The sequence below is a fragment of the Pelodiscus sinensis genome, chromosome 4, assembly GCF_049634645.1.
Source record: "Pelodiscus sinensis isolate JC-2024 chromosome 4, ASM4963464v1, whole genome shotgun sequence".
Classification (NCBI taxonomy): Eukaryota; Metazoa; Chordata; order Testudines; family Trionychidae; genus Pelodiscus; species Pelodiscus sinensis.
The window spans coordinates 131,085,268-131,109,759 of record NC_134714.1 but is presented as its reverse complement, the minus strand read 5'-3'; the positions used below and the strand labels follow the sequence as shown (position 1 = coordinate 131,109,759).

General features: G+C 57.6%; 1 pseudogene; it reads left to right on the top strand.

Moving 5' to 3' along the window:
- Positions 1 to 1,494: 1,494 nt before the first annotated feature.
- LOC102453312 (integrin alpha-D-like) lies at positions 1,495 to 23,779 on the top strand (annotated as a pseudogene).
- The last annotated feature ends 713 nt before the right edge of the window (positions 23,780 to 24,492 follow it).

Below are 24,492 nucleotides of genomic sequence, written 5' to 3'. Positions count from 1 at the left end.
AACCCATCCCAGTGCTTCACCACCTTCCTAGGGAAATAGTTCTTCCTAATAGCCAACCTGGACCTCTCCCACCACCACTTGAGACCATTGCTCCTTGTTCTGCCGTCCCTCACTGCTGAGAACAGCCTTTTTCCAGCCTTTTTTAGAATCTCCCCTCAGGAAGTTGAAGGCTGCTATTAAATCCCCCCTCACTCTTCTCTTCTGCAGACTAAATAAACCCAAATCCCTCAGTCTCTCCTCATAGGTCATGTGCTCCAGCCCCCTAATCATTTTGGTTGCCCTCCGCTGGACCCTCTCCAATGTGTCCACATTCTTCCTGTAATTGGTGTCCAGGACTGGACACAATACTCCAGATGTGGCCTCACCAGAGCCGAATAAAGGGGAATAATCACATCTCTGGATCTGCTGGCAATGCTCCTCTTAATGCAACCTAATATGTCATTAGCCTTCTTGTCTACAAGGGCACACTGTTGACTCCTATCCAGCTTCTCGTCCACTGTAATCCCCAGGGTCCTTTTCTGCAGAACTTCCACTTAGCCAGTCGGTCCCCAGCCTGTAACAATGCTTGGGATTCTTCCGTCCCAAGTGCAGGACTCTGCACTTGTCCTTGTTGAACCTCATCAGATTTTTTGGCCCATCCTCCAATTTGTCTAAGTCACTCTGGACCCTATCCCTGCCCTCCAGCAGATCTACCTCTCCCCCTAACTTAGTGTCATCTGCAAATTTGCTGAGGGTGCAATCCATCCCCTCACCCAGGTCATTAATAAAGATGTTGAATAAAACCGGTCCCAGAACTGATCCTTGGGGCACTCCACTAGTAACAGACCGCCAACCTGACATCGAGCCGTTGATCACTACCTGCTGGGCCTGACCTTCTAGCCACCTTTCTATCCATCTTACCATCCATTTATCCAATCCATATTTCCTTAACTTACTGGCAAGAATATTGTGGGAGACTGTATCAAAAGCCTTGCTAAAGACAAGGTATATAACATCCACTGACTTTCCCATATCCACAGAGCCACTTACCTCGCCATAGAAGCTAATCAGATTGGTCAGGCAGGACTTGCCTTTCGTGAATCCATGTTGACTATTCCTGATCACTTTCCCCTCTTCCAAGTGCCTCAAAATGGATTCCTTGAGGATCCCCTCCATGATATTTCCGGGGACTGAGGTAAGACTGACCGGTCTACAGTTCCCTGGATTGTCCTTCTTCCCTTTTTTGGAGGTGGGCACTGCATTTGCCTTTTTCCAATCATCTGGGATCTCTCCCGATCTCCACGACTTTACAAAGATAATGGCCAAAGGCTCCTCAATGACATTTGCCAACTCCCTCAGTACCCTTGGATGCATTAAATCTGAACCCATGGATTTATGTACATTTAGCGGTTTTCTATCTATTTAGTTCCTAACTAGTTCTTTGCCCACCAAGGGCTTCCAATGTCTGAGTGTCTCTCCCGGGAGCGTTTTCTCATTGGCTGGAGTCCTGTCCCCTCCCAAGGGCCGGCCTCCCACTCTCAGTTTCCCTGCTTGGCACTCAGCTCTCCTCACACCCAGAAGTCAACCCCCCTCTCACTGGGAATGGACCCCTGGCTTCCACTCCTCTGCCTGTGCACCGGTGAGATGCCCACCGGCGGGGCAGGGCGAGGGGGGACCCACAGCAGTGGGGGAATAGGAGCAGCTGGGTTCTCAGGGCTCCTGTTCCCAACTTGGGGAGGGGAAGAGAGGGCTGCAGAGCCGGGGGGGCTGGGAGTCAGTCCCACAGCCAGGAGGGGCAGGCCCCTCAGCCCCCACTGGCCTCCGCTCCCCGGGGAAAGCTGTAATCTGTGACTGCTTCCCCCCCTGCAGCGCTGGCCCCCAGCCGTGGATTCAGCGTGGACGTGGACGGACCCATCACCTTCCAGGAGGCAGCCGCGGGGTTCGGGCAGAGCGTGGTGCAGTTCGGGAGGGCCAGTGCTGGGGGGTAAGGGCAGAACTTGGGCTCAGGGGGGCCCAGTTACAGGCCTCCCACTCCGGGGTGGCAGGTTTCTAGAAATGTTGGCGGTGCCAGAAGGGCCACAGCCTATGCCCCCTCCCCCCAAACTCCAAACTCTTCCTTCCCCCCACAAGCTGCCTAAGGCTCTGGGAGTGAATTGGGGTGGAGGAGGGGTGCAGGCTCTGGGAAGGAGTTTGGGTGCAGGGAGGATGAAGGGCGGGTCTCACGGGTCAGGTGCAGCCTTTGGGCTGGAGTCTGGGTGCTCGCTTTGACCTGGGGCAGCTGGTGCAGGCTCTGGGAGGGAGATTTGGGGCAGAAGGAGGGAAGCAGTTCGGGGTAGAAGGTAGGGGGAAGAGGGTGCAGGCTCTGGGGAGAGTGGGGCGTGTGGGGAAGGGGGAGGGGTGACACTTACCTGGGGCACCCCCCTCTGGCAGTGGCTCCTGGGAGACCGGGGGTCTTTTGGAGGCTGCTGTCCCCACGCTCCCCTCCCCCCCCACATCTTCTTGCTCTTCCTGCTGCCCCTGGGTGACATTAAATGCCCGGGTGGCCTGCCCCCACCAGCAGCTCCCCACCAACCACTGCCGGCAGCCATGGGGAGTCAGCAGCAGGAAGGCACTCTAGCCCCACTGCACTGCAGATGGTGGCAGGGGCAGGGCTGAGTGGGGATGGCAGGGGGCTCAGGGAAGGCACAGGAGAGGGATGCACAAGGTGGCCAGTTTGGCTGGAGCCTGGCTCTGGGCCAGGAATATTCCTGATGCCAGGGCACCCTGGGCCCCTGCTCACACCCATCCCGGACAGAGGAGCGGGAAGTAGGAGCATGGGGGTGATGCTGCAGCACCTCCCAGTTTTGTGCCTGGTGTATCTGCCACTGATCCCGGGCCGGGATTCCCACCACTACCTCATGCCCAAGGACTCCCCTGCTGCCTGGGCTCCCAGCCCCAGGATCTGTGCTCAGACCCAGGGACCAGACTGCTGGTCCCCCCTGCTGCTGCCAGCCCCTTGCCTGGGGCTCTGTGCCTGGCCCAGATCTCCCCATCTGTCCCTAGCTGGGGGCAGGGAGGGGCATAGACAGGTGTAAGGGGGGGCACAGCTCAGCACCCCCATCCCAGAGATTGTTGCAGCACCACAGCCCCTGAGGGACCTGCCTGGCTGGGCTGCACCACCCAGCAGAGGTGGGGGGCTCTGATCCCTCCCTATTTCTCCCTGCAGGCTGATTGTCGGGGCCCCGCTGCAGACGGGAAACGTGAATGAAACCGGCAAAGTCTACACGTGCGACGTGGGCTCCCAACATTGCCAGGAGATCCCCATCCAGAGTATGGTCCTGCGCTGTGGGGTGCGGTGGGGCAGCACGGGCAGGCTGGGAGCTGGGGCTACCGGGGTCCATCCCAGGCCCTGGGAGGGGAGGAAGCTCTGGCGGGGTGAGCGGGGGAGGCTGGAAGCCGGACTCCTGGGTTCTATTTCCATGCAACTAGGTGGGGGGGAAGGGATTTGCAACAATTTGCCTTCATTGCCCTACCGTGAAGGGTATAGCCAACGGCGGGGAGGGTGAACTGACTCAGACGTGCAGGGCTAACCACATTCATCCACAAGGTTTCTTACCCTGGTGCTGGCGCGTTTCCCCTCGCAGGGCCCCTGGACGCGGTGAACATGTCCCTCGGACTGTCCCTGGCTGCCCATGGCTCTCAGCTCCTGGTGGGTACTCCAGAGGGGGGCAGCGGCTCGGTCTATGGGTTGTTCTCCTCCCCCCAGCAGTGGGTGTGGGCTGAAATGTCAGCGCAGGGACATCGTAGAGAAGGAACCAACCTGACGACCTCCCGGCAGTGCAGAGTGACTGTGCTCCCTCCCCGAGGGGGTGATGGTACCAAAGGGTGTGAGCCCCTCTGTGCGGCTCTCCCCAGGAAATTCATGGCCGGGTGACACAGGCCCCTATCTCAAGAGCCAATGATCTGACCACAACTACAGACTCTGTCTGCTCGTGTCAATCTCACCGGAACACGACTTTGTTACCATGGTGAGGGGCGAATAACAATGCATGTGTAGGCAGGTTCTAACTGCTAGAATGACTGTGCCAGGACGCTGTGCAGAAGGTGGTAACTAGATAATGTCGCTTTGACAACAGTCACAGTGGGATTGGGTTTTTCTTGGGGGGAGGGAGGGGGACCCAGAAGGGGGCAATGTATCATTGGGGAAGAGGATATCCAGGTGGCATGAGACTTGATGTTGTGAGGGATGGGGGTAACCGGGTGAGGTCTCCGTGGGGATAGTGACTGTGCGATGACTTGGTAACAAATGGGGGTATCTGGGTGATGTCATAGTAATTGGGCACAACCATAGAAGGGAGTGTGGTAGCCAGGTGACGCTGGGAGTTGGATGCTGAGTCCTGGGTCCTGTTTTCCCCTGGGGGGTCCCTGACCCAGCAGGATCTTTTCCTGCATACCATTGAGGGAGCAGACTCCCCCTACCCCACAGTGCTCTCCTCAGGGGTACCCAGTGACCTCGTCCCTCTCTCGTGCCCCAGGCCTGCGGCCCCACGGTGCACCGGGCCTGCGGGGAGAACATGCACCTGAACGGCTACTGCTTCCTCCTGGACCAGAACCTCCGGCAGCTCCGGCGCATCCCGGACACCCTGGCAGGTGAGGGGGGGGGGTGTTGGGGAACTGGGCCAGACGGGCTTTTCGATCTTGTCTAGCTCTTTCCACTGAGTTTTCTCGGTGTTGGTGGAGTTGAGTCAGGAAGTTCAGGTTGTACCTCTCTGACCCAGCATCCTTGGGAATCCGGAAAACTTCTGGCTCAGGGGAGGTCAATGCCGCCCCACTGTTGCAGCTGGCTGTGGGGCAGCAGAGGGGCCTGCATGACTGAGCAGGGACTGCGGGAGAAGGACACCGGGGGGAAGAGGCAGGGTGGCTGCAGTGCTCTGCCGTCAGACCCAGAGAGCACAGACCAGCAGCCATTGCCTCTTCCCCACTGCGTCCCCCCATCCCAGTGCCTCTGTGAGGGTGGGGGAGGAGTTGCTCAGTACAGGCCCAGCTTTTCCCACTCAGTGCTCCAGGATGGGAGCACCCACCTGGCTGCCAGATCACAGGTGTGGCCGGACAATGGACGTCTGGATGCTAGAGATCCAACCGGCTCTTCTTCCCCGTCCCCTCAGAGTGCCCCAAACGGGCCATGGACATCGCACTCCTCTTCGACGGCTCGGGCAGCATCAAACCCGTGGACTTTAGAAAGATGAAGACGTTTCTCTCTGAGACCATGAAGCGTTTCCATGGCACCAACACGCAGGTAACAGGCAGAGGCAGAACCCTGCCTATTTACCTGCCCCTCGCAGGCAGGGCTGGCCCCAATGCCCCAGGGCAGCACTAGGGGGCGCTGTGCTCCAGGGAGCAGCAATGGATTTTGTATCCCAAGCCCTGGAAGAAATTCCCACAGAACCAGCTACCCCCGAACACCTGCCCCAGCCCTTAACTGAGTCCGATTCCTGCTTCTCTGACCCTTCCCCCCACGGGTTGTTTCTCTCTTTCCCTGGCCTCTCCTTGCAGTTCGCGCTCAGGCAGTACTCCGATAAGTTTAAAGAGCACTTCAACTTCACGGAGTACAGCAGAAATCGTGACCCGAACGACCTTGTCTGGAGAGTTCAGCAGCTTCGTGGAAAGACGCACACGGCCACCGCCATCCAGAAAGTGGTGTAGGTATCGCCCCCCTGCCTGTGTGGACTCCACAGGGAAAGGGCTGCAATGACTTGCAAGCTAAGCTAGAGGGACTCAGGATTCCTGGTTCTTTCCCCAGCAGTGGGAGGGACTGGGGACTAGTGGTTAGAGCTGGGGGTTGGGTATCAGCAGAGCTGTAATAAGGGTGGGGCAAGTGGGGCACTCACCCCAGCCCCAGTACATTTAGGGGTCCAAAATTAGAAAGTTAAAATATTATTTCATTTATATCTTTACAACCATCCATTTGCAATCTCAATATATGTGCAATTAACAACATGTGGAATGAATAAAATTACTCCAAAAGATTAAGAATTTGATATTTCTTGGGAGCGGGGAGGGAGCAATTCAGTAGCTTTCCCCAGGCGCAGAAAACTTTAGTTTCGGCTCTGGGCATCAGGATGCCTGGACTCTGTCCCTCAGTCTGGGAGGGGTGTGGGCACTAGAAGGTTAGAGCAGAGCCAGGAGCAATGACTGCAGGGTTCTCTGGCCAGTCCTGTGCCTCTTTAAGCAAGTCACAGCCCGGCCCTCTGCCTCAGTTTCCCCATCAGTGCAATAAGACAATGACACTGAGCTCCCTTGTGAAGGATTTTGCAATCAGCAATGCCAAAGCAGAGGGTGGTGCTAGGTGTGGTTCTGGATTGATTAGGAAACCTACCCGGGATTGCCTTGGTCCTTCAGGGAAGGGGGCTGGTGCTGGGGGGGCGGGTGCAGGAGTCATAGCAGGGCCTTGAGGGTGTGGGGAGCTCAGGGCAGAAGGCCAGGGCATGGAAGGGTGTGTGAGTGAAGGTTGGAGGGTGAGGAGGGGCTCAGGGCAGGAGGTGGGGGTGGCTGCTGGCGTCTGTCCAGTGAAGGCCCAGGGCAGCAGGGACTGCGCACCCCACCCTCCAGCTTGTCCCCAGAGGCCAGTGGGGGGCTCTCTCCCTCCTGGTCCCTCCTGGGGGGCAGCAGGGGCTGTCTCCTGAGCAGGAAGGCCCCGCTCACCTTTCCTTGCGGCAGGCAAGATGGCAAAGCTTGAGCCCTGCAGGCCCCTCCCTTGGTGGTGCGGCTGCCCCCAGTCACCACTCTTCAGTACAGCTCTCCCCTGAGCTCCCTGCCCCCAGTCACCACTCTTCAGTACAGCTCTCCCCTGAGCTCCCTGCTCCCAGTCACCACTCTTCAGTACAGCTCTCCCCTGAGCTCCCTGCCCCCAGTCACCACTCTTCAGTACAGCTCTCCCCTGAGCTCCCTGCTCCCAGTCACCACTCTTCAGTACAGCTCTCCCCTGAGCTCCCTGCTCCCAGTCACCACTCTTCAGTACAGCTCTCCCCTGAGCTCCCTGCCCCCAGTCACCACTCTTCAGTACAGCTCTCCCCTGAGCTCCCTGCCCCCAGTCACCACTCTTCAGTACAGCTCTCCCCTGAGCTCCCTGCCCCCAGTCACCACTCTTCAGTACAGCTCTCCCCTGAGCTCCCTGCTCCCAGTCACCACTCTTCAGTACAGCTCTCCCCTGAGCTCCCTGCTCCCAGTCACCACTCTTCAGTACAGCTCTCCCCTGAGCTCCCTGCCCCCAGTCACCACTCTTCAGTACAGCTCTCCCCTGAGCTCCCTGCCCCCAGTCACCACTCTTCAGTACAGCTCTCCCCTGAGCTCCCTGCCCCCAGTCACCACTCTTCAGTACAGCTCTCCCCTGAGCTCCCTGCCCCCAGTCACCACTCTTCAGTACAGCTCTCCCCTGAGCTCCCTGCCCCCAGTCACCACTCTGCAGTACAGCTCTCCCCTGAGCTCCCTGCCCCCAGTCACCACTCTTCAGTACAGCTCTCCCCTGAGCTCCCTGCCCCCAGTCACCACTCTTCAGTACAGCTCTCCCCTGAGCTCCCTGCCCCCAGTCACCACTCTTCAGTACAGCTCTCCCCTGAGCTCCCTGCCCCCAGTCACCACTCTTCAGTACAGCTCTCCCCTGAGCTCCCTGCCCCCAGTCACCACTCTTCAGTACAGCTCTCCCCTGAGCTCCCTGCCCCGTCACCACTCTGCAGTACAGCTCTCCCCTGTGCTCCCTGCCTCCAGTCACCACTCTTCAGTACAGCTCTCCCCTGAGCTCCCTGCCCCCAGTCACCACTCTTCAGTACAGCTCTCCCCTGAGCTCCCTGCCCCCAGTCACCACTCTTCAGTACAGCTCTTCCCTGAGCTCCCTGCCCCCAGTCACCACTCTTCAGTACAGCTCTTCCCTGTGCTCCCTGCCCCCAGTCACCACTCTTCAGTACAGCTCTCCCCTGTGCTCCCTGCCCCCAGTCACCACTCTTCAGTACAGCTCTCCCCTGAGCTCCCTGCCCCCAGTCACCACTCTTCAGTACAGCTCTCCCCTGAGCTCCCTGCCCCCAGTCACCACTCTTCAGTACAGCTCTCCCCTGAGCTCCCTGCCCCCAGTCACCACTCTTCAGTACAGCTCTCCCCTGAGCTCCCTGCCCCCAGTCACCACTCTTCAGTACAGCTCTTCCCTGTGCTCCCTGCTCCCAGTCACCACTCTTCAGTACAGCTCTCCCCTGAGCTCCCTGCCCCCAGTCACCACTCTTCAGTACAGCTCTCCCCTGAGCTCCCTGCCCCCAGTCACCACTCTTCAGTACAGCTCTCCCCTGAGCTCCCTGCTCCCAGTCACCACTCTTCAGTACTGCTCTCCCCTGAGCTCCCTGCCCCCAGTCACCACTCTTCAGTACAGCTCTCCCCTGAGCTCCCTGCCCCCAGTCACCACTCTTCAGTACAGCTCTCCCCTGTGCTCCCTGCCCCCAGTCACCACTCTTCAGTACAGCTCTCCCCTGAGCTCCCTGCCCCCAGTCACCACTCTTCAGTACAGCTCTCCCCTGTGCTCCCTGCCCCCAGTCACCACTCTTCAGTACAGCTCTCCCCTGAGCTCCCTGCCCCCAGTCACCACTCTTCAGTACAGCTCTCCCCTGAGCTCCCTGCCTCCAGCAGCCACTCTCCTGTCGCGTCCCTCCGAACCACAGCCCCTCCCTTTGCATGTTAGGGAATCAGCAGGGAGCCGAGCGAGTCTGTAACGAAAAAAACAACAAATAGTCTGGCAGCACCGTAGTGACCGTGTCTGCGCGCTTTGTTCCTCCCCAAGATGCTGCAGGGCTGTTCCTTGTTTTCATGTTCTGGAAAACTCCTTTTCATGAAGCTTCCAGTTGTTCTGGCACAACCAAACTCCGGCTGAACTTTAAGACAGGAGACGAGGAAGCTGCATGCCAAGTTAGGTGGGCCTAGGTATCGCCATTAGGAGTTCTTGAACCAGTAGACTCACAGACAGACACAGAGAGGTAGGTAGGTGGAGCATTAACCCTTCCCTGTGTTCCCCTCCATTCCCAGGCAGGAGCTGTTCACCTCTGGGGGCGGCGCTCGGAGTGAGGCCTCCAAGATTCTCATTGTGATCACAGATGGGCGGAAATATAAAGACCCACTTTCTTATTCAGACGTTATCCCCGAGGCGGAGAGCGCTGGGATCACCCGCTACGCCATTGGGGTGAGCCACAACCGGGCGGAGAGCGGGTGGGGGTCTGAGGCCAGGGACAGGGTAAAGGAGGGAGAGGATGGTTCCTTCAAGCACAGAAGACACAAGTGCTGGGACAATGAACTGGACAAGTGTTGCTATCGCAGAGCCGGCCTTTCACTAGCCTGACTGAGCAGCAGATTCTGGTTAAGGCTGTTCCACCCCCGCGCTTGGTGGGGCTGAGCAGCACCAGCATGGCCCAGGTGGGGTGTCCCATCACAGGGCCGCTCTGCTGGCCTGGCAATGCAGGGCGCCACAAGGGGCTGCAGGGCAGGGCTAGGGACACGTGTGGAGTGACTTGACCCAGGGCTCAGAGCAGGGGGGCATGTGCCCAGGGCTCTTGGCTGTGACTGACGCATACACCTGGTCTCCTCTGAAACTCCCTCTACTCCGTGAAGGTCGGCGATGCCTTCTCCAGCGATGATGCTCAACAAGAACTCCAAGAGATCGCCTCTGCACCCGCCGACCAGCACGTCTTCCGGGTGGACAATTTCGACGCCCTCCAGGGCATCCAGAGCCAGCTGCAGGAGAAGATCTTCTCCATCGAAGGTACCGGAGCCAGGGCAGGGGCTCTAGAGATGGTTCTCCAGGTCCAGGTTGTGGGGGGGGGGTGGGGGGGTTCTGGGAATCTAGAGCTCAAATAGGCCCCAAACATTCATACAGGAGCCTTCTCTCTAGGGGGAGCTGGATCTAACCCAGCCTCGGGCTGGGGAGAAGAGCTGGGTCTGGGGAGCAGGAAATGGGACACGGGGCCTTTCCCCTCTATGATGGTCTCTCCCGTGTCTGTCTGTCTGTCTGTCCTCCCAGGCACCCAGTCCCAGAGCGGCAGCTCCTTCCAGCTGGAGATGTCTCAGGCGGGATTCAGCTCCCTGCTGTCCCCGGTGAGTGATGCCCGGCCCTAGGCCCTGCCCCATGCTGCCCTGATGGATCTTTCAGACACAGGATCCTGAGGCTGGTTTGGGCCTGAAAAGCTGCTGGCTCTGCTGCCCTGCACACTCCTGTGCATCTCCTGGCCCCCTGCTGCCTGTGGGCGACTCGAAAGCCCCAGCGACCCCTGCAGGAGCGGTGTGAGAGCTGCTTTTCCCTTGTCGCCTGAATAGGGGGCACTGTCTCCCCCCCCCCCCCCCCCACAGTCCATGCCATCCCCTGTCCCGTGCTGAACCGTGCTGTCCAGCAGATCGGAGGGGTGGGGGGGCAGTCTCATGAATCTCTCCTCAGCGGCGCGTTATCCGTCATCCCTCTCTTTGCCGTGCGTGTTGGTTTAGGAGGGGCCGGTGCTGGGAGCGGTGGGAGCCTACGACTGGTCCGGTGGGATATATTCATATGGGACCAGCGGGGAGCCGAGCTTCATCAATGTGTCCAGAACCTCCAGCCACATGGATTATGCTTACCTGGGTAAGGACACAGCCAGAGAGCTTCCCTGGCCCTTCAAACAGCCCCCTGGCCCCACCCCAGCGGCATCTCCAGTGTTGGGGGAGTGATTGCGGTATGAACAAGCTGTCACAGAGTGTGGGGGAGTCACCGGGCCCTGCACTCCCCTCTGCAGCCAGACCTGCCTCTCCACAGCAAGTGGCACAGAAGGTTTATTCATTGGCAGGGACACAGCGTAGCACCCACTGGTTGTGAACACGGGAACCAGGAGCAGCCAGCACAATCCACCTTGGGGAGAGGGTGGCCCAGGGCCAGCACCCTGGTCCCCCTCCCTGCATCCTCCCCCAGCCCAGAGTAACTCTCCCACCCAGCAACTGGCCCCAGCCCTCCAGCCCCGCCCCCGCCTTTGTTCAGATTCCTGGGCAAAGTGTCACCTGGTTGCTCCCCCACCCAGGCTCAGGTTACAGGACAGCCTGAGCTATTGTTGGGTACCTGCTAAGATGGGGCAGCCTGCAGCAGCCTCCCGCTCAGGGAGAGCCGCCCCCAACATTCCCATCCCCAGCTGGGTTCCACTGTTGGGCCCAGGGAAACTGAGGCACACACACACACACGGGGTCACAACAGAACCTCACAGGACAGTAGGAATCACACCCAACATAACAAAGGGAACCGAGTGAATACAATCCCTCCCACGCCACACAGGCCCTTCCCCATCTAAGAGGTTGCCTCCATTGTTGCCTGAATAGGGGGCGCTGTCTCCCCCGGCAGTCCATACCATCCCCTGTCCCGAGCTGAGCCGTGCTGTCCAGCAGATCGGCAGGGTGGGGGGGGGCAGCTCTGTGCAGCTCTGTCGTGTGGCTGTTTCCCATCTCACCTCTCCGTGTCCCTCTGTTCTTTTGAGGTTATTCATCTCAGGTCATCACCGCCCACGGGCAGAGCAGCTACGTGGTCGGGGCCCCTCGCTACCAGCACGTCGGCAGAGTCGTCCTGTTCAGCCGAGATACCAATGGCGGGCAATGGGCAGCCAGCTGGAAAAAGGAAGGAGAGCAGGTATGGGGAGCATGACAGACTGGGTGGAGCCAGTCTTGAAGGAAGCCTGTACCATTCTGACACCCTGTTATAGTGTGATTCAGTCAGAATGACTCGGGCAGGGGAAAGCTTGGACGAGTTTAGAGAACTGCACCGCAGCTGACAGTTGGCATCCCAGTGCCCTGACATTCAGTGAGGGTTTGTCTGCACTCAGAAACTCCTCACCGCTGAAGCTGTGCAGCTGGAGCACTGCAGTGAGGAGGATACCTCTGCCAACGGGAGGCTTCTCCTATTGGCCTAGGTAAAATCTCTCCCACACAGCAGCATGGGAATAACAATGCGAAAGTCTACACAGCAATTCCGTTATCAAGGAATAAATTTGAAATAACGAGCAACTTATTCCGACTTCTGTAAACCTCATTCCATGAGGAATAGCACCTCTTCTGAAATAGCTACTTTTAAATAGTTGTAGTGTAGACACATTGCTGCTATTTTGAAATAGCTCCTCCTCAGGGCCATTCAAAGTAATTCCTCCCTGGTGAATCCTGGGGCTGTAAATCGGGGTCGTGTGTCCACATTAGGGGAGCCTGCCTCAGACTCATTTCGAGGCTTCCCTGTAGAAGCGCTATTTGGAAATAAGCTATTTCAGAGTATTTCTTCTGGAATAGCTTGTTCCAAAATACGTGTGCAGAATAGACATACCCAAGAGACAGATGCTATGTTGGCAACAGAATTCTCCCATCCACCTAGCACCAACTACCCCAGGGGGTAGGTAAGTTTACTTGTATTGCTCAGGAGGATGGATTTTCATGCCCCTGAGCAATATAGCTATACCAGCCTAATTGGTTAGCGTAGACCAAGCCTTAGACAGAACTCATCAGACTAACAGAAAGAAATGAAGACAGCGTTAAAACATTACTGACAATACGCACGGGCTGTGTCTAGACTGGCAAGTTTTTCCACATTTTTCCGCGTCTAAAGTGCTTTTGCGGAAAAGCATCCTGCCAATCTAGATGTGCTTTTCCGAAAATGCTTTTCCGGAAAATCATGCCAGTGTAGACGTAGCCACGGGGTCTGAGCAGGATTGCACCGCCGTGAACACTGTATGCTACTCCTAGATCTCCCTGCCTCCCACTTTCAGCTGGGCAGGATTTACGACAGTGACTTAGAGCGGTGCAGATAGTGAATCAATGCTACTTGTGCAAGCACAGTGTCTAAGAAGAAATGCACCACAACGCGCATTCAGCGTCTCTGAAAGATGCTGCCTACCTCGGCCTCCACATCCCCTTGGACAGAAAACTGACAGTAATGGCACCGCCTGTTGTGTCTAAAGGGCGGGTGAGGGAAGAGGATGGACTGAACCTGGGAACAGGGGCAGGTGCTGGGGTGTTGGTGGAAGAAAATGGAGAAGGTGACTAAGATGAAGGGGTGACTTCACTGCCCCTCCAGATTGGCTCGTATTTTGGGGGTTCGCTGTGCGCTGTGGACCTCAACAGTGATGGGAAGACGGACCTGGTTCTGATCGGAGCCCCCACGTTCTATACACCTCTGAATGGAGGGCGGGTGTATCTGTGCTTGGTTAGCCAGCAGGTAGGATGGAAGGGCTGTGGGTCGTGTTTTTACCTGCGGGGCCATGTGGCTGGGATGCTCTGAAAATTAACACCAGGCTCCAGGGAGGGAGGCGGGAGGCTCGGTAGAGGGAGTGCTCGTTGGACAGACCATGCTGGCACCTGTCCCATGCTGGAGGGTGCCATGTTGCTGGGAGAGGCAGGGAGAGGCTCAGTAGGGGGCGCTCACCCACATAGTTGATGCTACTCTATTCCCCATGTGTCTCTTTGGATGGGCCGGTAGGGCATCACGCTGAACTGCACCACGACCCTGCAGGGGCAGAAGGGTCAGGCATTTGGACGCTTCGGGGCCAGCATGTCTGAAATGGGGGACATCAGCGGGGACGGACAGACGGACGTGGCCATCGGGGCACCCACAGAGAATGATAACAGCGGGGCTTTGTACATCTTCCACGGGGAAACGGGAGGCCTCAGTGCCCAGTACAGACAGGTGAGCCCTGCTGAGAGCGGTCAGCTCACAGCCCCGATGGGATGTTATAAGGACCTTTTGGTGGCAGCCATGGTTAGTTGAGTGGCTTGGGCTGTTGTGCAGGGACTGCGAATTTAGGGGTCAAGTCCCCTTTCATGTAACCAGAGACCTGCCCTAGCTCAGTCAGTACGGGAGCGGGCTTTTCATCTGAGAGCTGAGGGGTCAAGTCCCTGGTCGGGAGATGATTAGTTATTGTCTCTCAAGGTCCCTTCCAGTGGAAGTGTTTTATGATTCCTTGCTGTTCTATATAGTGGGCCCTTATATGGTGCCCACTATGTAGAACAGCTGCCTCCCTCCCCTGACGGCTCTCTCTGCCCCACAGCGCATCGAGGGGGCGCAGTTCCCCAGCAGGCTGCACTACTTTGGCCAGGCCGTCAGTGGCGGGACAGACCTGACGGGGGATGGGCTGCCGGACATCGCGGTGGGAGCACAAGGGCAGGTCCTGCTGCTGAGGTGAGTCCCTCTGTGTCCTGGCCCTGCCCCACCGGGCAATCTCAGACAGAGCCTGAACATGGGGTGTGGGGGTGGGTGTCTGCCACCCCCTGCTGGGGAAAGGCAGGATAACAGCGCGGCTGCCTCCTTCTCTGCCTCCCAGCATCTCCTCTGACCGCGCTGTGTGTCCATAACCCGTCTCCCTGCCTGCTCGGGGAGCATCCAGGCAGGGTGGGAGGCTCAGGGGAGGCACGGGGCCTAGCCCCAGTGCAGGGAGTGGTGGGATGATGGTTCTGTTCTCCACCCGGCAGGTCCCGGCCAGTGCTCAGAGTCGGGGTGTCCATCAGCTTCCAGCCCCCCACGATCCCCACCTCAGCCTTCAACTGCCAGGAGCAGGAGCAGCTCAACATGGAGGCCAGCATGTCAGAGATCTGCTTCACCATCACAAAGAGCACCAGGGACAGCCTAGGTCAGACCAAACCCACCCCCTGATTCCCTCCCCCCTAATCTCCTAGTCCCCTGCTTTGGGGCAGGATTGGAGCCAGCGCAGGCCCGTGTCCCATTTCCCCTTGAGCGTCCTGCTCTCAGCCTCTGTCCTGTATTTCCCCTCCTCTGTAGGTAACAGGATCTCCAGCACCATCCAGTACAGCCTGGCCCTGGACCCCGGGCGGAGGAAGATCCGAGCTGCCTTCGGCTCCACCGGCCCCGTCCTGAGCAGGGAGCTGCAACTCGGCATTGAACGGAGATGTGAGACACACCCGATAATGTTACCTGTGAGTGTTTGTGTGGGGGGTTCCCAGCTCCTCCCCCTCCTGCTGTGTCTGCCCCTGCAACTCTGCCCCTTGCTCCAAACCACCCAGAGAACAAACCTCTCCCGGATCCTGCTTTTTCTCGCGGGTCCCTACGTGTCTCTCTGTCTCCCCAGCTCTGCCCTGAGGACACTCTGACCCCCATCACCCTGCGCCTCAACTATACCCTGAAGGGGGAGCCCATCACTGCCACCAGCAGCCTCAGACCCATCCTGAGCGAGGACTCTGCACTGGTGTCAGCAGGCTCGGTAAGGTTGTAGTGTGTGTGACGTTGTTCTAGTGACTGTGGTTTTGATTATGGTATTGATGTTCTATGTTGATGGGTAAAATTGTAATGTGGGTGACCGTGCTGGGTGAGGTTGAAATGATAGTGTTACTGATTGCATTAGTGGTTAGTACTGCAATGGTTTTGGTGACAATATAAATTGAGGTTGAATTAGCTGGGTTAGTAAGGTTGATTCAGATTGTAGTAATCTTAGTTACAGTGTTGGCTGAGGGTGTAGTTATTGTGGTATGGGTGATGCTGGTTAAGAGTGTAATAGTTTTGCTCATGTCTTGATTCAGATTAGTTTGGCTTTTTTCTTATTTTGTCTGGTACAGATTGCATTTGCAATGCTGGTTGATTGTATTAAGATTGTAGTAGCATTAATGAGAGTGTTTGAGGTTGTAATGGTTGCATTTGTTACTGTCCTGTTACACTCGCTACAATTGGATGGCAGTGATTGTAGTGGCGTTGGTTACAGTTTGAGGTTGTTGTCTGACAATTGTTTTAGATTTTGTTGATGTGTTTTTATGGTTGAAATATTAATGCTATTAGTTACAGTGTTACTCATTATCTATTGTAACAGTGTTATTTCAGATTAGATTCACAGTGGTGGATGGTGTTATTGTAATGATGTTGATTATATTGTTGGCTGAGTTTGTAGTGGTTCTGTCATTGTAACAGTTTTGTTTGACACTGTATCGGAGGTAGCGGTGAAAGTGATGGTTGAGACAACAGTTGAGGTGCTAGTATTGGCAGAGGCTCTTGCATTTATATCACTGGGGACAGTGTTACCTCAGAGAGTTTTGAAGGTGATGTTGGTTGTGGTTGAGATGGTAGGGAACTTGTTGACAGTGGTGGTTGAGGCATAATGGTTCTGTTGGCATGCAATGGTGCAGGTCACAGTGTATTGGGAGAAAGCAGCCATGGTGCTCTTGGTAATACTGTTGTTTCAGATTGTATTGCTGGTGGTGATGATGACAATTGAGATTGTATGATGGGTGAAAATGCCGTCTGAGTTTATTCCAATCCCTTTCTAACCTCATGATCTCCTCCCTCCTCTCCCTTCCCCCCGGGATGTCTCCCTAGCTCCCGTTTGAGAAAGACTGCGGCGATGACAAAGTCTGCACAGATGAACTACACATTTCCTTCAATTTCTCAGGGTAAGCCATCCCCCTCTGCCTCCTTCCCCCCCCCCTTGCACTTGCAATCATAGAATCATAGAATACTAGGACTGGAAGGGACCTCAAGAGGTCATCAAGTCCAATCCCCTGCTCTCATGGCAGGACCAAATACTGTCTAGACCATCCCTGATAGACATGTATCTAACCTACTCTTAATTATCTCCAGAGATGGGGATTCCACAACCTCCCTGGGCAATTTCTTCCAGTGTTCGACCACCCTGACAGTTAGGAACTTTTTCCTAATGTCCAACCTAAACCCCCCTTGCTGCAGTTTAAGCCCAGTGCTTCGTGTCCTATCCTCAGATGAACAAGTTTTCTCCCTCCTCCTTGTGACACCCTTTTAGATACCTGAAAATTGCTATCATATCCCCCCTCAATCTTCTCTTTTCTAAACTAAACAAACCCAATTCTTTCAGCCTTCCCTCATAGGTCATGTTCTCTAGACCAATGGTCCCCAACCTTCTGGTTCTGCTGGGGCCCTGGGGGTGGGGCCGCGTGTGCACTGGGTGCCCAGTGGCGGGGCTGCACGTGTGCCACATGTCTGGGGGCGGGGCCGCATGTGTGCCACGTGCCCGGGGCTGGCTCTAGGTTTTTTACCGCCCCAAGCAAAGAAATTTTTGCCTCCCCCCTCGCCCGCCGCTGCAGGATAGGCACTGAGGAGGAAAGCGCCCCTTTCACCTTGCAGCTCTTTAACTCCCACCATGCCCTTCAGCCAAACCCAGCCTGTGTCTTGTCTCCCCTCCACACACATCCCGACCCCCCCCCCCCACTCACTGAACCTAATTTCCACCTCCTTTCCCATCCCAGGCAAACTCTACTCCTCAGTGACCAGATGCAGTCTGCCCCCTTCTGTCCACCGCCTGATCCACCCTGTGCCCTCTCTTCTCTCCCAGCCAAACCCGATCCCCCCCCAAGGACCCAGTCTGCTCCCCTCTCCAACTTCCCCCCACTGACCGAACTCCATCTCCTTTCCCTCTCCCCGCCAAACCCTCGTGTCCCCTCCTCCCAGCATGTGCAGAAACTTCGGAGCGCCCTGGCAGAGGCGTGAAAGTGTCATGGGTCCCCCAGGGAATGTGCGCGGACACAGCCAGGAAAAATAAAGGACAAGGCCAGCGACACCTCTCTCCCTCCCTGCCCCCCCAAATCTCTGAGCTGGGGCAGGCGAGGCCCCCTCCAGCGGCTCCTCACCACCAGACCAACCAGATCGGGCTGCAAAGTAGCTCTCCCCTCCCTTCAGGCACCTTTGCTTGAATCATCCTTCTGCCCGGCCCCACCAATGCTGCAGCTCTCCCCTCCCTCCGCGCCCAGTGCTGAGGCAGAGAAAAGGGGGAGAGAGTCACCCCCCATTTGCCAATGTTTACTAACACGCCCCCCCCACACACACACTCCTGCAAACTCCTTGGCCAAGGGCGCCTGCTCTGGCAGGAAGGGTCACTAGTAAGCGCAAGGCAAGTGGAGAGATGACCAAAGGCACCTAGCTCGCAGGGCGGTCCCTGGCTGCAGTGACCTGGACTGCCCCTCACCCGGCCCCGGATCGCTCTGTGCAGCCTGCCCCACACAGCCCGGGGAGAGCAGGTTGCCCACCAGGGCCATAGCACTGCAGCGCAGCTGCTGTTCTCAAAGCCCATGGTGAACCCCCCTGCACATCGGGCAGCACTGGCTGGTGCCAGTCAGAGGAGCATGAACAATCCCTGGGTGCCAGAGTCTGCTTCATGAATGGGAGGCTCCCTGGGGTATTTCCCGCTCCACTGCCACTAGGTGTTGCACAGCAGCAGCTGTGCCGGGAAGGCAACTGGAGCAGAGCATGGCCAGTGCTCCTGTCTGGCCCGCCCCGCCCCACTACAACGCCCTCTCGTGCTAACTAGAGGGCACACTTTTCTCCCTGGTGCCGAGGGAAGGCAGCGAGGCAGCCCCGGAACCATGATGTCATGGCACATCAGCCAATCTCGGCGGAGCTGCGAGCGTGACATGCCCCACGCATGCTGCCATTTTTAAATGCCACGCGGCACGGGGTCCAAACTAGCCGGCATTTAAAAATGGCGCCGGCCGGCATCATGCAAATGAAGCCCGGGAAATTCAAATCCCGGGCTTCATTTGCATCTCCGAATGACTACATTACCCCCCTAGTTCGAACTAGGGGGGTAGTGTAGACATACCCTGAGTACGGTTATCCAGCCAGTTATGCACCCACCTTATAGTAGCCCCATCTAAGTTGTATTTGCCTAGTTTATTGATAAGAACATCATGCAAGACCTTATCAAACGCCTTACTAAAGTCTAGGTATACCACATCCACCGCTTTTCCCTTATCCTATCAAAGAAAGCTATCAGACTGGTTTGACATGATTTGTTCTTTACAATTCCATGCTGGCTGTTCCCTATCACCTTGCCAAGTGTTTACAGACTTCCATAGTGGGGACTGTCTGGCTTGATCAGGCCTCAGATCTGCAACACCCAGCTACAGACCTTCCCATATTTCCTGGGGCACTAGACAGGGCACCGATACAGGAAGCGAGCAGCTCTGTGGTGCCCGGCTGGGAATTTGTATCAGACGCTCACACCCCTGCCTTAGAGCCCCCCGCCCCGGTGGCATGAAGGGCTGTGTGGAGATCTGGGTTGGGAACTGTTATGGGAAGCTCACAGCACTGGTTTTCCTTGCTGGGCAGTGCCCCATGGAAGCTCACAGCAAAGCTGGGACAATGCTCTGAGGAAACTCACCCTTTTGTGTTCCCCCTTAGCATGAGCACCTTGGTGGTGGGCGTCACCCCTGAACTCAACATCACCGTCTCCATCCAGAACCGCGGGGAGAATTCCTACAGCACCACAGTGCAGTTCTTCTACCCGGCCGCGCTGTCCTACCGCCGGGTCCTGCTGCTCCAGGTACCACACCCTCTCTAAACACCAGACATAGGAGAGACAGAATACAGGGGATGTGTGTGGTGATCAGCTGGTACAGAGAGCAGGCTGGGGCCCAGCAGGGGGCGCTGTGCTGTGCTTGAGCGAGCAGGTGGGGGGGCTTAGCAGGGGGCACTGTTCTACAGAGAGGAGGCAGGGGGATCAGCAGTGGGTGCTGTGCTATGGGAGCAGGGGGTGCACAGCAGGGGGCGCACTGGGCCCCATCTCTCACCAGCTGGTCCCTGTGCTCAGTCTAACAGGAGGACCATGGCCATTAAGTGCAGCTCAGCAGTGAGCTCGGAGGAGCAGACTCAGAGGAACAGCACCTGCCACATCAACCCCCCCATCTTCTGGAGCGGAGCCGAGGTAGGCATGCCCCTACCAATAGCCTGTTCCTGCCCGTCCTCGGGGCATGGCTCCCTCTTATCCTACATCTGTTTCCCAGGCCGTCTTCCTCGCCACCTTTGATGTCTCCTCTGAGGCCGACCTGGGGGACAGGCTGGAGATGATGGTCAGCGCCAGCAGGTGAGGGGGCAGGCCGCAGAGGGCAGTGTGGGGAGCAGTGCAGAGGGGTAGGTGGGTCGGGCTGTGCAGTGAGGAATGGTGCATAGGCCAGTGTACTGATGTGTGATGCGGGACACATGGGGCAGGTTACAGGTTGGTGTGATGGTGCAGAATCCAGTGAAAGGCAATCAGCAGTGTTCTATTGCAGTGCTGTATGGTGCAGTGCAGTGCAGTGATCTGTGAGGGTAATGCAGGGATGTGTTGTGCACAGCGCAGTGCATGGCGCAGTGAAATGCAATGGTAGGAGGCAGTGTCAAACAGTGGAGCGATGCAGGTCAAGGTGCCATTGAGCGGAGGGCAGTGGCGCTCGGTGATGCCCGGCACTGCAGAGTGGCATATGCCATGAAACCAGGCAGAGCAGTCCGATACGGTCCAGTCCATGACACATCGTGCACTGGTGTATGGCAGTAGAGGCTGGCTACTGCACACTGAGAGGTGTTGTGCAGTGCTGTGTGCTCAAAGAAAGGGGGCATAACACAGTGCAGTGACCTATACTTCAGCATGGGGCAGTGATCTGTACCCAAAGCAGTGGAGTATGGTGCAGCCCACGGATGTAGCCTGCAGAGTCATACCATGGTATATTATCCACAGCACTGGCAGCAGGTGCACTTCAGTGCAGTGGAGTTTAGCGCCGCTCACTGCCTATACTGCAAGGCGGCGTGGTGGGCTTAACCCAGAGCAGTGACATATGATACACTGCAGTGGCAGTGATGTAGGTGTTACGGGTGCAGTGCTATAACAAAGGCTGCAGGCAGCGTGGGGCAATGGTCTATGGTGCTGTACGGTAGAATATGGTGCTGTGTAGTAACATACACTGCAGTGCAGGACAGTGGTGCACACCCAAAGGTGTGTTGTGTTGTGCAGTACAGTGGCTTCCAGCACAGGGCAGAAGCATTTCAAGCAGGGCAGTGCGGTGTGGCACAGGGCAGAGGCACAGGCATTTGAGGCATAGGGGAAGGCAATATTGTGAGGGGCAGTGGTTTACAGTGCAGTCTTTCTGCCAGGTTATCCGATTGCATCTCCTCACATCTCTCCTTTACCTTCCCCTCCCCCCAGTGACAACGGCGGCCCCGTCACTGAGCGCATGGTTCACCGGGCGGAGCTGCCGGTCAAGTACGGCATCTTCATCATCCTCACCAGGTAGGTCAGTGCAGAGACATTGGGAGAGAGCCCCCTGCTGGGCCCCTTCCTGTTCCCTGTGGTACAGCGTCCCCTGCTGGACATGAAACCCACTGCCACCCACCAGCTCCACCTATCGCACTCCCGTCTCTCTTGTTCCTCCCCCAGCCTCGAGGAGTCGACCAAGTACGTCAACTTCTCTGCCAACGCGGCAGAGACAAGCGCGCCAGTGACACATCGGTACGAGGTGAGGCCGGTTGCACAGTGTGTGAGGGGGAGGTGGAGCGAGGGGGGGCTCAGAGCAGGGGGCGGGAGTGGAATTGCCTGAGCTGGATGTAGTGGGTTAGAGCACAGAGGGGTGGGGTGGGCAGGGAGCCAGGACTCCTGGGTTCTCTCCCCAGCTATGGGAGGGGAGCGGGGTCTGAGGGGTAGAGCCGAGGCCTGGGGGTCAGAGCTGGTGGGTTCTCTCCCTGCAGTTCCTAGGGGGAGTCTGTTTCTTCCAGGTGAAGAACCTGCGGCAGCGAAGCGTCCCCCTGTCGGTCACGTTCCAGTTCCCCGTGGAGCTGAGCGGGGTCCGTGTGTGGGACGCCTCTGAGGTCGTCCCCTCCAAGGTACCTGCCTCTCCCTGGGCTTGTGTGTGTGAGATGGGCCCTGTGATACCTGCATTGCCCCCACAGCGCCCCCTGCTGGGGTGAAAGCCCCATTTCCACACCCCCATTCACTCCATGTCTCTCTCCTGGCCCAGCCCCAGCTGGCTCAGTGCACCAGTGAGGTGGGAACACCTGGTTCCAAGGACTTTGTGAAGCTGATGAGCGAGCGCCCCCTGCTGGTGAGTACAGGCCAGTGTGGTACCAGCAGCCCCTTTCTCTCTGCAAAAACACAGACAGCGAGTGGGGGGCTGGGCTGGGGGAAGGCCTCCTGCTACAGACAGACCCAGACCCCCATGGCCATGCCCAGTCCCTGCACGTCCCTGCCTCACCTGGCGATATCCTTCCACCCCAGGACTGCTCCGTGGCCACCTGTAAGAAGATTCGGTGCACAATCGCCTCCCTGGAAATGCATCAGCCACTGGAGTTCATGATCAAAGGGAATGTTGGCTTCCAGTGGGTCTCCCAGGTACGAGAGCTGCCTCTGCCTCCCAACTGAGTGAACCCCCGCCCTTGTGAACACCCTGGTGCCCTCCCCAGAGGAGGCTGCATGTCAGCACTGGGCCAGGGATTGCTCCTGTACAACCAGCCTGTCAATTGCTCTGGGACCCCTGGGGTGATGATCTGGGCGGCTCGGTGTCATTTCTGGTCAGGGACAGGGAGTTTCTCTGTTCCAGACTCAGCAGCAGAAAGTGACCCTGGTGAGCGAGGCCCGGATTGAATACGAGGAGAAGAAATACACCCAGAAGGAGGGATTTGTCCAGCGCCAGGTACCAGAGTGACCGTGCTGGGATAAAGAGAGTGTGGGCTAGTGGTTAGAGCGGGGGGGCCAGGTCTCCTGTCTCTGCTCTGGCAGGAAGTGGAGTCTGGGGGTTTAGAGCAGAGATGGGGGATGGTGGCAGGAGTCCTGGGTCCCCATCTCACGGCTCCTCCCCCCAGGTGCAGACGGTGGTGGAGCAGCTCGTGGTCTATAACTACCTGCCCATCATTGTGGGCAGCAGCGTGGGAGGCCTGGTCCTGCTGGCTCTCATCACTGCAGCCCTCTACAAGGTGAGGGGGGCAGGGCTTTCACCCCTTCCCCACAGCCTGGCCCTGTCTCTCTCCCAGCTGGGGGGAGGGGCAGAGGGAGGCTCCCAAATCCCATCTCCCTGCTCCAGGCGGGTGTCTGTCTGTCTGGCTCTGACCATCTCCCCCCTCCCTTTCCTACCAGGCCGGCTTCTTCAAGCGCCAGTACAAGGAGATGATGGACAGCGCGAGGGGTGGGGATGGGACCGGCCTGGACTAGAGCGACTCTGCCAGTGTCTGCCCCAGCCCCCACATCCCCAAGCAATAGCCCCTCCCCCACATGGGATGCTCTGGATCTCCACTCCCCCACATCACCTCAGTCTGCACCCCGATGTGCTGCTTGCTCTCAGACCAGCCCCCTAGGACCACCGTGTGGGGTTGGCAAGTGGACTCCTGGGTTCTCTGCCTAATGCAGGGCTGGGAAAAAATTTTCAGGTTGGGGGCCGCTGACCGACAGAAAAATCAGCCAGGGGGCCACAGAACAAACCCTCATTGACATGGCCACTGACTGAGATGCAGAAAGACCCTCCCCCCATTCCTCTGACACCCCAGAGCCCAGGGGGGCTGAAGCTAGTAGATTTTGTGTGCTCCACCCCCAAACAATAGCCCCGCCCTCATCCCCCCCATACGGCTCCAGAGCCAGACACCAAAGTGACAAGCTGGACTTGGAACCTCTGCTGAGTGTCCATGGGGGCCAGGAGCCAGGAGTCCTGGGTCCTGCCTCTGACTCTGGGAGGGCCGTGGCATGTGGTGGGTTAGAGTGGGAGGGTGGGGGGTGGAAGCTAGGACTCTTCCAGCGTTGGGAAGGAAGTGTGGTCCGGTGGTTAGAGCAGGGATAGGGGTTGGGGCCAGGACTCCCCAGTGTTGGGAGGAGAATGGGGTCCAGTGGCTTAGAATGAGATGTGCTGAATCGCTCTGTGCCTCAGTTTCCCCACTTGTTTGTTTATTTTGTGAGCTGAGTGGGGCACAGGGGGCCTCTCAGAGCATGGATGGAGCTCCCAGAGCCTCATTCTCAGCTGGGCTCTGTGTGGTGCCAGGGTCCCCGCCTCTGTCGGACCCTTGGGTGGCCACCAGGGAACATCTAATAAAGCCATGTTCTCGCCGTGATCTGTCTCCGGCCCCCCATTATGGCGGGTGCGGGCATGGGAGGGAAAGGGGCCGAGCTGTCAGCCCTGGGCCAGGCTTCGGGTATGAAATCACCTGTATGACTGGTCATTGTGGGGTACTCGGCTCGTCGCTCGCCGGCGCCACCTACTGGCCACTCTGAGGGTTCCCACTGCCCAGCCAGCGCCCCAGCGCAACGGTCGCGTCCTGTCACCGCCTGGCTCTCTCCCCACGCTCGCTCCCAGTCAGCTTCCTCTTCCTGACTCACCCCTCAGGCCTGCTCACCAAGCAGCTTCCCCAAGATACTTTCCAAGCCCTCTGGACAGACAGCATTGGGCTGGCCTCACGCCAACCCAGACCGTCCAGTCACTCGCTGCCCCCGGTCGCACCACCCCGTGCAGGAACATTGGCCTCTCCTCCGGCTTCCACCCCAAGCCCTCCAGTCTGCAGCTTCCTTGACCTCACTGCTCTCACTCCCGAAGCACTCCCTAGCTTGCTACCCCCTATTCCACACCTTGTTCTCCTAGGTCTCAGAATTCCTGCTTCTCCTTCTCTCTTTCTTCCCTGCCTCGCCTCCCACTGCAGTCTTCCCTGGTACTAGTCTCTGGATTTGATGGAAGCCCTGGCTGGTGCCTCTCAAATGAGCTTGCATCTAATCAGAGGTCTCCTCCTAACCTAAATTTCTCCCTCATTTGCCGCTTTATTGGGCCTGCCTG